Source organism: Ascaphus truei, chromosome 2 (genome assembly GCF_040206685.1).
Source record: "Ascaphus truei isolate aAscTru1 chromosome 2, aAscTru1.hap1, whole genome shotgun sequence".
NCBI lineage: Eukaryota > Metazoa > Chordata > Amphibia > Anura > Ascaphidae > Ascaphus > Ascaphus truei.
This window is the reverse complement of record NC_134484.1, coordinates 79,284,313-79,298,859: the sequence shown is the minus strand read 5'-3', so window position 1 is coordinate 79,298,859 and position 14,547 is coordinate 79,284,313. Positions and strand designations below refer to the sequence as shown.

Below are 14,547 nucleotides of genomic sequence, written 5' to 3'. Positions count from 1 at the left end.
TAGAAGAAAAATAACATGCATAAGAAGACTTATATACTTGTCATGGGTTAAACAAATAAAATTACTGTTTTGAAGCTATAAAAAGTACTAAAAAGTTCCAAACAAAACTTGCTGTCACTAATGATTTAGTGTGGTGTAGCTTTTCTTCAAGACATTATAAATCAGTGACATTACGAAAAAATAATCCTACTGTTCAAAAGAAAAATATTATTTTGCATTATTATTTACCCTTCTGATAGTTGGAGCCTGATATAAAAATCTATCTGGCGAATGCTATAAGTGACTCACTTTATAGCAATGAATAAAACGCTTGTGCGTTGCACATAGCTATACAACATCATTTAATCTGGATCAATATGCTATGTACTGTACATAGTGAAGAATTTACAGCACTCATTTACAACATCCATTCTAAAAGTAAAGTATAATAACATTGCATGAACATTTTCTGCAGCTTACTCTATTTAACTTATATTTCATTTATATTAAGTAACTAACCATAGGTTACTGTATGTTTGAATGCATTATTCCATAAAATGTATGTAGCCTTGTCCTCCCTTTAGCTCTCCTCACCTCCGCTGCAGGTGGGTATCCGGTAAGGGTGCCGCCATTTTGTTTGTGCGCTCGCATGTGCAGAAAAGGTTTGCGCATGCAAAGGTTCCAGCAGCCCTGGGGCTGCACAATACATGACACAGTACAGCCAATGGGACTGCTAGAATCTCCTAAGGGGAGATTGGAACTTTGGGTGTGCTTGAAGTTTGAGCTGACAGTTAGGAGAGTGGCAGTTGGAGCTGGGACAAGGAAGGCGTAAGTTATATGTGCAGATGTCAGTGGCATCTGCACTAGGCCAGATACCCCCAGCTAAGCCCCGACTTCCACATAGTTTGTGGCTGCGATAGGGATTTGCCCCTCAGATAGGGACGCTGCCCTGCTTAGCAATATTAGTGTTAGGGATACAGGGAGACGCCGCACGGTGGCTGCGACCTGTGGTCCAGGACACAGATCGCCCTATATTAATAAAGACATAGTTTATGGTGGTACAATCCACGAGGGACCCACCCAACGTAGAGGCAGATGCTTTGCAGTATCAGCATCGGATCCGTGGATCACAGCATCATGACATCAGCGCGCAGAGGTGTGGCATCACTCGGCAGGTACCTAACACAGCATCAGTGCACCAACTCAAACACTATAGTGGGGCAGCGCTGTCACACACACCTTGGGTGGGGGAGTGGAGCATTGGAGGGTACAGCCGTGCGTGGCCTGGTTGGTGGTATATATATATTTCCTAGGTTATTTATGTTCAGTAAAACTGTTATCTTTCATAAGTGTGTGTTTTATTGTATGCAGGTTATTCTACAACATAGAATCCTGTACAGGTGGAGGCGCTACCTACCGAACATCGACTCAGGTATACCGCAGGTTCCCAGTAGCGGAGACACAGATCTCCTGTGCACCACAGGCATTGCACCATATACACACTGTAGCCACACATCTCCCAGGGGGTGGGGAAAGTGCGCTACATGTACAACTGCTGATGCACCCCACCTGGGCTAAGACTCCAGACACTTGCTATCTCCATCATGTTTATCTGCATTAAATACCATAAAATGTACACCTAAAGGAACAGTGATAGCACAATGTAATATATATTTTCTTGCCCCTTCCAATGCAGTTTTTATTTTTTAAATCTGTTTCTCGGTTCAGGAGATATACAGTAAGTGTTTGAAATATTAAGTGTGTGGAAGGGTAAAATGGAGCATTCCAGTGATGTATAAATGTTACCATGGTAACCTCGTAATAAGCTAAGAAGCTAGAGATTTTTTTTTTAAATCATGTTCTTTAAAGCTGCATAACATGAAATCTTATATGTTTTTTTTAAATACATTAGTTCTGTAACTAGATAATACTTACTGTATTTAAAAAAAATGATTATTCAATTCTTAATGCCATTTTTAATGAGTTTTAAAGCATTCTATGATTTCTATAGCAGGTTTTAGCCCACTTCCCAAGCAGTGCATGATATTTGCAACACTTTTCTGTTTGTGATCATTTGTTGCCAATATTCCCAGCAGTTTGAGCTGTAAATTGTAAGAATAGATAATGTTACCTTAATAATATAAGGATACATTGTAGCTGCTGAAAAAACTACAAGGACTCCCCAGTGGAGGGATCCCCAGCCTGGTGATCCTTTGCAAACAGTCTCTGCTATGGAGTCAGATCCTCTTTCAGCTACACGCTGTACTGACAGTCAGGCACTGTCCTGCAGCATCTCACTCTCTCTCTCTATGAGTACAGTGAAGGAGTCCCTGTCTTAAGGCAGTTCCCTATACAATACAATTACTTCTCTACAGTGTCTCAGGGGACTAACTGGGCCCTGGGGGTTTACCTCTGGCCTAGTCCCTGGAGCACTGCTCCGTGGACGCTACCTGCACCTCCAGTGTCCAGGTCTTGACTCCCCACTTCCTGTCACAGCAGGCAGTAGTCTTTCCTTCCTTCAGAAGCAATCCAGCCATCCCATTGGCTATCATGAGTCACCAGGCAGCTTCCACCCTAAGCATCATGGGAGTTGTAGTCTCTCTGATGCACAATTAACATTGGGACCGCGTGCGCATAGGACACTGCGCATGCGTGACTCTAATGGCCGCCGCGACCTTGCCCCGCTCATGCGCATTCTTCAATGGTTCTTCCAGGCCCTCGCCGCTTCTGCGCATGCGCTACTCTGAACTCGTGCGCGCGCATGCCCAACATGGCGGCGCCTGGGGCGAGAACAACCGGCAACTCCTTTGCCCTGCATAAACATACTGAGGGTAAGGAAGGGGAAAACGGGAGTGCGGGGAGACCGGAGGGTACCTGGCTACATCTATGACACACAAATCTGCAGTACATTTCAACCCCTGACCTTGCACCTACTGTACACACCAAATTCCCTGAATGTCTCTGTAACAGGGGATTTATCCCTGTTCTGGAAATGTATCTCTAATCCAGCAGTGTTGTGGTTAACTGCTGGTAGTCAATTAACCAACACCACCTGGCTGATTAGGTTTGTTAGAAAAGCCTGCCTTTGAGACAGGAAGTGAGATTTCCTGAGTCTCACAAATTGTGGGACTGACCAGAGGAACAGATGTCTTGAGCCTGCCAGAAGAAACTGCACGCTGTCTGTAAGACACAGGGGAAAGCACCTTTAAACCTGAATGCTGATATAGCCTGAGGAAAAGGCAGCAACACAGGAACAGAGAAGACTTTCCATCCAACTACAAACAGATAAAACTTTCCTTTATAAGACGTTTTGTATATCTGCACATATCAAGATATATGTTTGGGGCTGGGAGACATGCTAATCTAAAGGGAGTTGTGGACTGCATACTGTAGGTTTCACTAGAAATACTCCCAAGTGCAACAGAAGCTTTGTTTGACCCCTTATTTGCATATGTTTGGATGATTTTCTTATGTTAAAGAAACAGGCGCAATAAACGCCTTATTTAATTTCACCTTAAAAGTCTCCATTGCATACCTCTGCGCATGTCCTCCTACAGTCTCTCAGCTGGATGACTCTCCGCTGACTCAAACTTAACATGTCAAAGACGGAGCTCCTCATACTTCCTCCCAAACCTGGCCCTTATACTCCCTTCTACAATACTGTTGGCGGTACTATTATACACCCACCTTCACAAGCACACTGCCTAGTGATCACTTTTAACTCCTCCCTCATATATTCTCTAACATTCACAATGTAGCTAAAACCTGTCATTTTTTCCTCCGTAACATTGCATTTCCTCTGTCCCCCCACTGCTGAAATTCTAACGAAGGCACTTATTCTCTCCTGTCTCAACTTTAGTAACCTTCTACTTTCTAGCCTTCCTGTCTTTCACCTGACTCCGCTACAATCTATTATACTGTAAATGCTGCTGCTAGAATCACTTAACTCTCTCCTTAATCTGTCTGAGCATCTCTCCTGCTGAAATCCCTCTCCTGACTTTCTATTAAACTCTGTATCAATTACAAAATTCTCCTCCTCACTTTTAAGGCTACATACAGTATACTCTCTTCTGGTCATCTCAGCCCTAATGTCTCGCTATACTGTACACCTTCCTGACTATTGCGTTCTGCGCATGATATCTTCTGTCTACCCCTTTTGTATCCAAAGCCCTTTCCCACCTAAAACCTTTGTCACTCCCTGCCCCACAACTCTGGAATGTCTCCCCATCAATATCTGAATGGCACCCTCTCTCTCCACCTTTAGAACCTTTCTTAAAACACACCTCTTTAATTAATCATATGGGTAGCTCCACTGGCTGAAACTATACATTTCATATGCACTGACCTTGACCCCTTCCCTGTGTTATAACAGGGGCACGCAGATTGTTTTTTGCTGCGCCTCCTCTGCCTGTGCTGGTCCGGTGGTGCGCCCCCCTTACCTTGCGCAGTGTCAAATGACACCCTGGGGTCTTGTGACGTTACGTGACCAGCGACCTCATTTAAAGTCATATTACCATGGCAACTATGACATCACATGACCCCACGGCGTCATTTGACGTTGTGTTGCCATGGTCGCGCGTCCTGAGGCTGGCTGAACCTCGGTAAGTAGAAGTTGAAGAGGCCTCGCGCGGGAGGGACAGAGCAGGATCTCTGCAATCGCCTGCATGCCTCCCAGAAAAATCTCCCGCCTCCCTGGGGGGGTTCACCCTCCAGTTTGCGCACCTCTGTGTTATAATATTATGTGACATGTATTACTGCTGTGAAGTGCTATGTACCTGGATGGAGCTACAAGATATACATACATACTGTACATACATACATACATACATACATACATCTACAGACCTATATGTGAGGACATCTGTGCATACAAATGCCCAATACTGTATATGCAGAGAGCAGATGTATGGAATAGTGGCAAGAGAGGATTACTAGGTGGGTGACATTATTCAAACTAAGAAGCTATTCTCAATGCAAATGAGTGAACTGTGTGATTTCCAAAGCACACCTGCAGAACCACAGAGGCGAAGACAACCAGTCATCCGTAGAATTCAAGTAGGTGATATGCTGCTTTCCGTTATACCAATGGAAAATCTGTCCAGATATGTGAACAACTGCAGAGGACAGCTGAGTTGATATGCTCTGCTAATTTTCAATCACCATGGCAATTTTTACCTGTATTCCCAGTTGTGCCAACTAGTTAACTATGACGGCTCAAGGGGGAAGAAGACAATGCCCACAAATTTGAGGAGAGCCATTAAGGATGAACTCAAGAAGCAGTTTAAACGCTTCCCTGCACATTTAAAATCCATCAGACACCATCAATGCCATTTCGAGGTATCAGAGGGCTCATGGCTGGGGTGTTCAGGGTGAAGAAGACCACTATCTCTACTAAATAAATAAAGTTTATTAAAAATGTTTTTAGTTTAATAAATAACAATTTAAAAAAAATGTTTTCATTGGGTACTTTATTGTAGTTATTGTTTAATTTGTTTTTTTTCATTGTTGTTTTACAGGTTTTGTGGGCTGATGGCAACACAGTGTGCATGCAGGAAAAACACCCAGCAATACTGTCAGGCAACATGCAGTACTATACTTTAATTCCTTCATCTACAGTATTTTTTTCTCTAACAAACAATCTAACAATTATTTAATATGTCTAATTATTATGTTATTCGACTGTAGGACTGTATTTCAAAAATACAAAAATTCATATTGTAGTTATTGTTTAATTATTGTGTCCTTTAAGGTTTAGCGGGCCTATTACAACACTGTGTTTGTGCAGGAAACACATCCAGCCTCAGTGTCAGGTAATGTACAGTATTTTTTTGGACATACTGTATGCATTACAATCAGGTTCCATAGAAACACGCACGCACAGAAATTCAATGACACATGCGTTTCAACCAGATTCCATAGAGGCTCCATTTTATATGGATACAATGTTACTTTTTCTTGGAGTGCATCTAAAAATGTCTTCTATCTCTGAAAATGAAGCTGAAAAGTCAACAGTATTAGGGGAGATCAAATTTTTATTGAACAAATGTCTCTTAACTGTAAGTTTCTGCATATATTTACTTGTGTCTATAAATAAATTAAAAGAGCCATGACTACTGTAGGTGCAAAATTATGGCCTTTCGAAAGAACTGACAATTCTTCATTACTCAGAGGAACATTAATTATATTAAAAATGTCTGCCTTATTATTTATTTTGCTCTTTTTCTGTTTGGTATGAATACCTGCCCTATTTCCTCTCCTATATGAACCTCCCTCTTTCTTCTTAGACACCTGAATGGTCTTGAGTATTTGTCTCTCTGAGCCCAGTCTGACAACGTTCTTTTTCAAGGGGTGCTCAGCATTTGTCTAAAAAAAAAACCAACAACTTTCTTTTCATTTGAAATGTGCTGAGGATTGTATGCTTTTGTATCTAAATAACCTTCATGATGATTTCTATCTCTTTAATTTGTTTCTTCTAAATGTGGACCTGATTGATAGTGGTAATTCCTCCTATCTGCCAGAAATCTTGTGTGATTCCCAGTATGGTCTCTCAAAACCTCATTAACGTTAGCCCCATAATCAAAATGGGAACTCCTACAGTATTTTCTGATTTATTAGAAAATATATGTCTTGAGATGGGATCTATCTGTTCCAGATGTGTTAAATATCTGATTAGCAGCTCCTTTTGACCAATTCCTGATTTTACCAGTTTCATAATCTAACTTGTCTTGATAAAACGTATTATTTTTTTGGAGATTGTTTCTTCTTCTATTTTCTCAATTTTATGCTGTAAAATAGCATTAATATCTCTATATTCACTAGTAGTTTCTAAAGGTTCCATTTTAACTTTAATTCATTAATTGATTTATCCTGTCTATTTGTCCTGTTATGGGACTTCTTATGGCAGGATATTATAAATTTCATCAGTTCAAATGAAAAGTATAATTCTTTTCCATGCCTCTAGGAATTACCCATCTTCTCCATTCAAGGTGGGTTGCTTGAAAATCCCGAGGCCTCTCTCTTTTATTTTGTAGGTATTTCTCTAATGAGATCATATCATCCCATTTGCATTTAGCTATGATAGTAATGTTTCTAGATGCACCATAGCCCTACCATGGAAGAAACCTGACCTCCCCTCATTGGATATATTAAAAATGAGATCTGGTCCATTCTCAAATGAAGGGTGAGGTGAAAATAAGTGCAAATGAATTATTACATGTGAAAATAAGTATAGGAAGTGAATGTGGTGCAGCTCCAAGAAGACGTTTTCATTTGTCCTAAGAAATAAGAATAAATAAAAAAACTGAGGTGCAAACACACACACTATTAAATAGTGAAACAATAGTGTCCAAAAAAAGTTAATCCAAGTGACATAAAAAGAAATATATTAAAAAAAATGCTTACATGAGTTAAAAAAGGGGCTAAATCGGGGACACACTTCTGATTTGCAAAAAAAACAGTATGCTGTTGTTTTCAGACCGTATACAATACTTTTTTTATATATACTTAAGTAATAATCCCTGAAAAACAGGACATTACTGGCCAATAATGCCCTGGCTGGAAGAGTTGAAGTCCCGAGGCGAAGACACTTTTGTATAGTTAAATAGATTTTTTTATTAAAATAAAATGGTAAATACATGAAACCACCTCTATATACGCTTACACTGCAGATATCTATATCCACACACTGCCGCCCCCTCTGTGTACACACACAGCAACTCACACACAAACTGCTGCTACACACACACGCACACAAAACAGCACACCACACACAACACAGTGCCTGTACACACACACACACACACACACACACTGGAGCTCTAGACACACAACACAGCACCTCCTCTACACTCACTACACAGAACCTCTACACACACAGCAGCAGCTCTACACACACACAAACTCTGCTGCTACACACATATGCTACACCCATAAACACTGCTACTGACACACACACACACACACACACACACACACACACACACACACACACACACACACAGCTCTACACTCACACAAACTGCTGCTACACATACAACAGCACAACACACACACACTGCAGCCACAATCAAAAATGCAGCCACTTACTAAACTTTGCACTCTCCGCCCCAGCTCTACACACAACACACAGCACAGCACCTCTACACCCCCCCCCCCCCCACACACACACACACACACACACAACACTGCACCTCTATACACAACACACTTACTTCTTTGCAGTCTCTCCCCCTCCCCCCCCCCAATTCATCTGAATCTGCTCAGAAAATCTCAGTCAGCTCGGGAGGGGGAGGAGTCAAACCGTGGCTGATACTTTTTGACCAATCCCCTGCCATGTCTCAGAGCTTTTACTTAATTCAAACCAATCCCCTGCCCTGTCTCAGCTGTTCTGAAAGCTGATTGGCTGGAAATAAACAGATTGAAAACTGCATTTTGCAAGCTGCTGAAATTCAGGGCATTACTGATTGGATAATGCCCAGAATTTTAACCAATCAGAGAGCAGGGTTTTCAATAATGCCCTGAATTTTTACTGCTTTAGCCTATAATGTATAATAAACCCGAAAAATAAAAAGTATGCATTTATTCTACATGTATTTCGGTACATATGTGTATTCTATACCCGTACAGCATGTATTGTTTTAATACTCTTGTGATGTACAGTACTGAGCATGCCTACAGTTTACAGAACAGTACTGTACAGTATGCCTGGACAGTACTGTATGTTCTAGAAGCACTGTATTTTGTTACAGTATTAAAGGAGACAATGGAACAATTTAAAACAAATCAACATTTTCTTTTATTGGTGGAGTAAGTACAAAAACATTTATTTACAAAAACAATTTAAAAACATTTAAAGTGTACAGCAATTCAAAACATTAACAGGTGTATGGTTTATTGCTAGTGAAAACATTTATGTACAGAAAGTCAAAACATTTACAGTAGGATGGTGTACAGAACAGTCAGTCAGGCCTGCACAACTCCAGTCTTCGAGGGCCGCAAACAGGCCCGGTTTTAAGGATAGAATGATGAGTATTTTGAGAGACTCCTGCTCTGCTCGCCCTGGATAAAGCAGTGGCTTAAATATCACAGTATCTGATGCTCAGGTGTCCAAACAATGGACAATTTCTGTGTTCTGCTCTTAATATCTATAGAGAAACAGCTGCATGATTCTGGCACCTCTCTCCCATGAAGGTCAGCTGACAGTCACTAACTAAGTCACAGACCTCTAGGGGCCTATTCTAGTAGTTTTGATATCTTTGCTGCTATCTCGAACGGTTTTGCATGACCCCATCGAACAGTTTGTCTTTGTGTTATCTGAAACCATCTCAAACCGTGAGGTAGGAAAATGCCAATCCCACTAGGCGTAGCAGCAAAGTGATCTCAGATATTTCTAAATTCTACCCCTGCGATCTTCTCGCAATGTGAGCTTCACAGAGAGAGCCGCCTCTCCCGCAAAACTCTCACAGGTGATCGCACTGTTTTTATATAAATTTAAATACGAGTTTCCTGGAGCAGGGGTTCTCCAGAGCTGAACCACATTAATTTAAGGTCCAGGGACCCCGCTTCCCAAGATACAGGCCCTGGTATGGCTTGCGGTTAGATTTGAAGGGGTTTTTCGATAGAATGTATCCGTGCCTTGTTAGCTCGCATAACCTGAAAGGAGGAAAGTCTATTGCTGTGGGAAGTCGGTCAATTGACATGAGAAATAGGTGAATTTAGAATCCCACAAGAGAGCCTTTCAATTAAGCTGGCTAACTTGCGAATGGAGACAGCTAGCACTCTAATTTTTGGAGTGCAAGTCTAAGTAAATAAACCATGCACCTACACATCAAATTTATTAAAGTGGCATAAGCAGAACATATTGTTTTAATAAACTGCCATATACTGTGAGTTTTAAATGTACAGTCAGGAAGAAACTTTTTCTGCAAGCCCAGGAAAAATCTTTAGTACAGTGGCGGCCGCCTTCAGCCTCGTGCGGCTGTTTCGGCGTGGCTTTTAAAAGTATCTGCGGGCAGATACGGCAAGTCCCGGTATTTTTAGGCGCCGCAGGCGTTTCATTGTATTATCGCTATTAGCGCTGTCTCGCCATGAATGCGGCAAAGTGCGTGACATTCAGAAAACATCCCCGAAAAATTTCGGGGATGTAGGAGATTAAAAGGGGCCACAACAGTATGGTAATAAGCTAAGGGTGAATGAGCTGAGGGTATTTTCCTCCCTACACTTCAAAGAGGCCCCGTTAAGTGGGAGACTCTAAGTCTAGTGAAGTGCTGGGTTAAAAGGCCTCAGAGATTCCAAGTGTGAAAATGGCCAGGAAGTTGCTGAGTGCCATATCCTGGCACTCAGCATGAGTGTGACAGGGTGAATGAATGTCACCAGCCATATACCTGGCAAACCTATGTTTAGGCTTGCAGTGCAGCAGTGACGAGGTTAAGTTTCAGTTGAGAAGGGCTGCTTGATTAGTCTGACCCCAGCTGCATAATCAAGGTGTTTTAAAACCCCCAGGCTGTACACACATGCAGGCTAGCTTGTCAGGAGACAGGACTGAACTACTGAAGAGATTACTGCTATAAGGTCTGTTTTCAAAGTACATGTATGATGAACTGTCTGTGTCCTGCATGCTGAAGAAAAGCTATTTTGTTTTTGTCTGCTGAAGAGAAGCTATTTTGTTTTTGTCTGCTGAAGAGAAGCTATTTTGTTTTTGTTTGCTGAAGAGAAGCTATTTTGTTTTTGTGTGCTGTATGTTTTTAAGGCTCAATATATAAGCCTTATCAAGAGAACCCGTGTGTGTGGTTGCATGTACCCTGCAACATATGGTATCAGAAGTGCCGGGATTTTGAGAGACCCCTGCAGTTGAAGGGCCACACACACACACACAAATGAGAAAAATTTAAGAATTTTTAAAAGAGTTTCTCTGCGAGCAGACCAAACAGCAGGGTCTGTTAATGCAGGAGCAGACCAAACAGCAGGGACTGTTAATGCAGGAGCAGGCCCAACTACTATTGCAGCAGAAAACCCAGCTCCTAACCCAGCAGCAGGCAGCAGAGGATGAGCGGATGGCCAAGCTGCTGACCCAATTCTAGGGGTCTGCCAGTCCAGAACTTGCGAACAAACCCAACGGTCCTCCTGAGGAAAATGGCTCAGAACGAGGCTTTTCTACTGACATTTGAAAGGGTTGCGGAAGCTCAGGGCTGGGCTGCAGATCGCTGGGCAACTGCTTTGGCCCCGCTCCTCATAGGAGAAGCCCAGGATTCCTATCAGGGCCTCCCAGCAGATCAGGCAATGAACTACCAACAAGTAAAAGCCGCCATACTGGATCGCTTAGGTCTGAGCCCTACCGACAGCAGTTCCGGAACCCGAAGTACACCGCTAAGATGAGACCCCGGGTCCTCGCTCAGCGGTTATTGGACTTGTGTACTCGCTGGATACAACCCGAGGAGCGCATTAAGGAGGCAATCCTTGAGCAAGTGGTTTTGGAACAATTCCTACAGATAATACCCCCTTCCGCACGCTCCTGGGTAAAACGCCATGCTGCTGAAACCCTAGCTTTGGCGGTCCGACTCGTTGAGAACTTCCTTTGGGCCGAGGATCAGGCGAGTGCCCTGGACCCGATGGATCCAACTTCACCAGCACTTGCGGATACCCAAAGTGGGAGATTGGAACAACGGGGAAAAAATGGACCCTCCATACGCAACCGCCAAGTGCCACGAAAGGAGCAGTCCTTCCAACAAGGAAGAAGTCAAAACGCCGGGCACCGCCGAGACCCTCATCTCCTTCCTGATGTCGGCTTGTCGCCAAATGAGAGGAACTTCCGAGGACGTCGCCCACAGGACCCACCAGATGCCTGGTCTCCAGTATCCGGTCCAGCGGAGCGCTATCCGCAGCACCCTCCTGCGAGGGAACCCTCTCCATGTCCCGCCTGTGGAGAACAAGGCCACCGGCATGTGGACTGTCCACAGATGGATTGTTCCTTCAACAGGACCGTCGCCTCGGCATTCACTGGAGAAAATTACAAGCCCTGGCTACTTCCAGGCCAGGTTGGGGGAAAAACCGTCCAGGCCCTTGTAGATTCGGACTCTGGGAAAACTCTGGTCTTCCAGGAACTGTTACCGCCTAACGTGTGTTCTTTTGACTCCCCATGGAGTTTAGAATGTATACACAGCGATGTAAAACGGTATCCGATGGGCAAAATACGGCTACAGGCAAAAGGTCAGATGGCCTACCTCGAAGTAGGAGTCGCTAATTGGCTCCCTGCCCCCGTGGTGCTCGGCCGGGAGTGGCCTTTCTTTTCGGACCTAATGGTTCCAGTCTCTCACGAGGAGCCAATTCTATGGCTCAGGAGAACCCTGGCAAACTGTTCCCCGTCTCGGCAGACCTTTTTCCCAGTAGACACCGGGTTCAAAAGACTCGGAAGCAAAGACGCTCTGAAAAACAGGACTGGTTGCAGAAATCTGTTTCTCAAGGTGACCGTTCTAGTAGCCAGAAGTCACAAGTGATGACTGGGGATGGCCAGAGCAAGGGGGATATGGGCCCTGGAGATTTACCAGACCTATACCTCCCTGATTTTCGCGAGAGGCAAAGGGAAGACCCAGTCCTTACTAGACAGTATGATAAAGTAGTAATAATTGATGAGCAGATATTGAATGTACAGGGGTGATAGTATTCCCCCATTTTGAATTATCGAATGATATCCTGTATAGGGTGAATAGGCAGACACAAACAGGGGAGGTCACCAGACAGATATTGGTTCCCAAGGGGTTTGTTAAATCTGTGTTCACTCTAGCCCATACTGTCCCTTGGGTGGTCACCTGGGCAGGGATAAAACATTGGACCGTATTTCGTCCCGATTCTCTTGGCCAGGGATGCATAGTGATATTGCGAAGTTATGTGCGGCATGTCCGGAGTGCCAGCTAACTAGTCCAAAGGGACAAAAAACAGCCCATTTGGTTCCTTTACCCTTGGTGTCAGTTCCCTTTGAGAGGGTTGGGGTAGACTTGGTAGGACCTCTAGAACCTTCTGCGAAAGGACACAGGTTTATTCTTTTAATAGTTGACTATGCAACAAGATATCCTGAGGCGTTTCCCCTGAGAACAGCAACGGCGAACCAAGTAGCCAACAAGTTGTTGGAGCTGTTCTCACGGGTTGGACTTCCCCAGGTTATGTTGACAGAACAAGGTACAAATGTTATGGCTAAACTGATGCAGGATGTCTTAAAATTACTAGAGGTCAAGTCTGTTCGGACATCGATCTACCATCCACAGACTGACGGATTGGTGGAAAGATTTAACCGAACTCTAAAAGGGATGCTGAGAAAATTTGTAGATTCAGAGAAGAGAGCCTGGGATGAACTTCTCCCTTTTCTGCTGTTTGCAGTGCGGGAAGTTCCCCAGGCCTCCACGGGATTCTCTCCATTTGAACTGCTGTATGGCCACCAACCCCGGGGTATCCTAGACCTCCTAAAGGAGTCCTGGGAAGAAAAGCGGTCCCCTTCTAAGAATATCCTGAAATATGTATTGGACCTTAGGAAGCGTCTAGATGTGGTTGGCCATTTTGCTAGGGAGAATCTTAGATCAGCCCAAGACAGTCAGGGGAGACATTACAATCAAAATGGTCGTATGAGAGTGTTTCACCCAGGAGAGCAGGTGATGTTGTTGTTACCCAGTTGTGAGAGCAAACTCCTAGCCAAATGGCAGGGCCCATTCGAAGTACTCCGCCGCACGGGTGATGTGGATTACGAGATCGCTCAACCAGGGTCCAGGAAGGGTAAACAAATTTACCATGTGAACTTGCTGAAACCCTGGAAGATGCAGCGGTCACTATTCATCCACCCGATGGAGGAGGAAATGGACTTGGGTCCTCAGCCCCCACGGGAGAACATCGTGGGTGACGATAAAATCCCAATGGGTAGGCAGTTGTTCTCTGAACAAAAAGGGGACTTATTAGAAATAATTACACAATTCCATGATGTTTTTTCTGATTTGCCAGGTCAAACTAATTTAATTTCACATATGATCGAGACAGCACCTGGGGTAAAAGTACGTTCCCATCCTTATAGGTTGCCTGAATGTCGTAGGGCCCTGGTAGAGAAGGAGGTACAAGAAATGTTACACTTAGGAGTGATTGAGGAATCATGCAGTGAGTGGTGTAGTTCACTATTTATGGTCCCTAAACCCGATGGGAAGGTAAGATTTTGTGTGGACCTCCGAAAGGTCAATGCGATATCCAAGTTTGATGCATATCCGATGCCAAGGGTGAACAAGTTAATTGATACCCATAGTAACGCGGAATATATATCCACGCTGGATTTAACAAAAGGATACTGGCAAATACCTTTAGAGGAAAAGTCCAAGTGCAAAACAGCCTTTGCCACTCCCATGGGTTTATACCAGTTTGTGACAATGCCATTTGGACTGCATGGAGCACCAGCCACATTTCAGAGACTCATGGATAAAGTGCTGAGACCCCTAGGGCTTATGCCGCAGCCTACCTAGATGACATTGTCATTTATAGTAAACACTGGCGGGCCCATCTAAATAGGCTGAAAGCGGTCCTCAAATCTCTAAGAAAGGCAGG

The 14,547-nt window shown here is 43.7% G+C and overlaps 1 long non-coding RNA gene across 1 annotated transcript; it reads left to right on the top strand.

Annotated features, from left to right (window-relative positions):
- The first annotated feature begins 779 nt into the window (after positions 1 to 779).
- On the top strand, positions 780 to 6,708 carry LOC142488524 (uncharacterized). The gene is made up of 3 exons (XR_012799467.1): positions 780 to 1,154; positions 1,351 to 1,411; positions 5,496 to 6,708. It is a non-coding gene; the product is annotated as an uncharacterized LOC142488524 (long non-coding RNA).
- Positions 6,709 to 14,547: the final 7,839 nt, after the last annotated feature.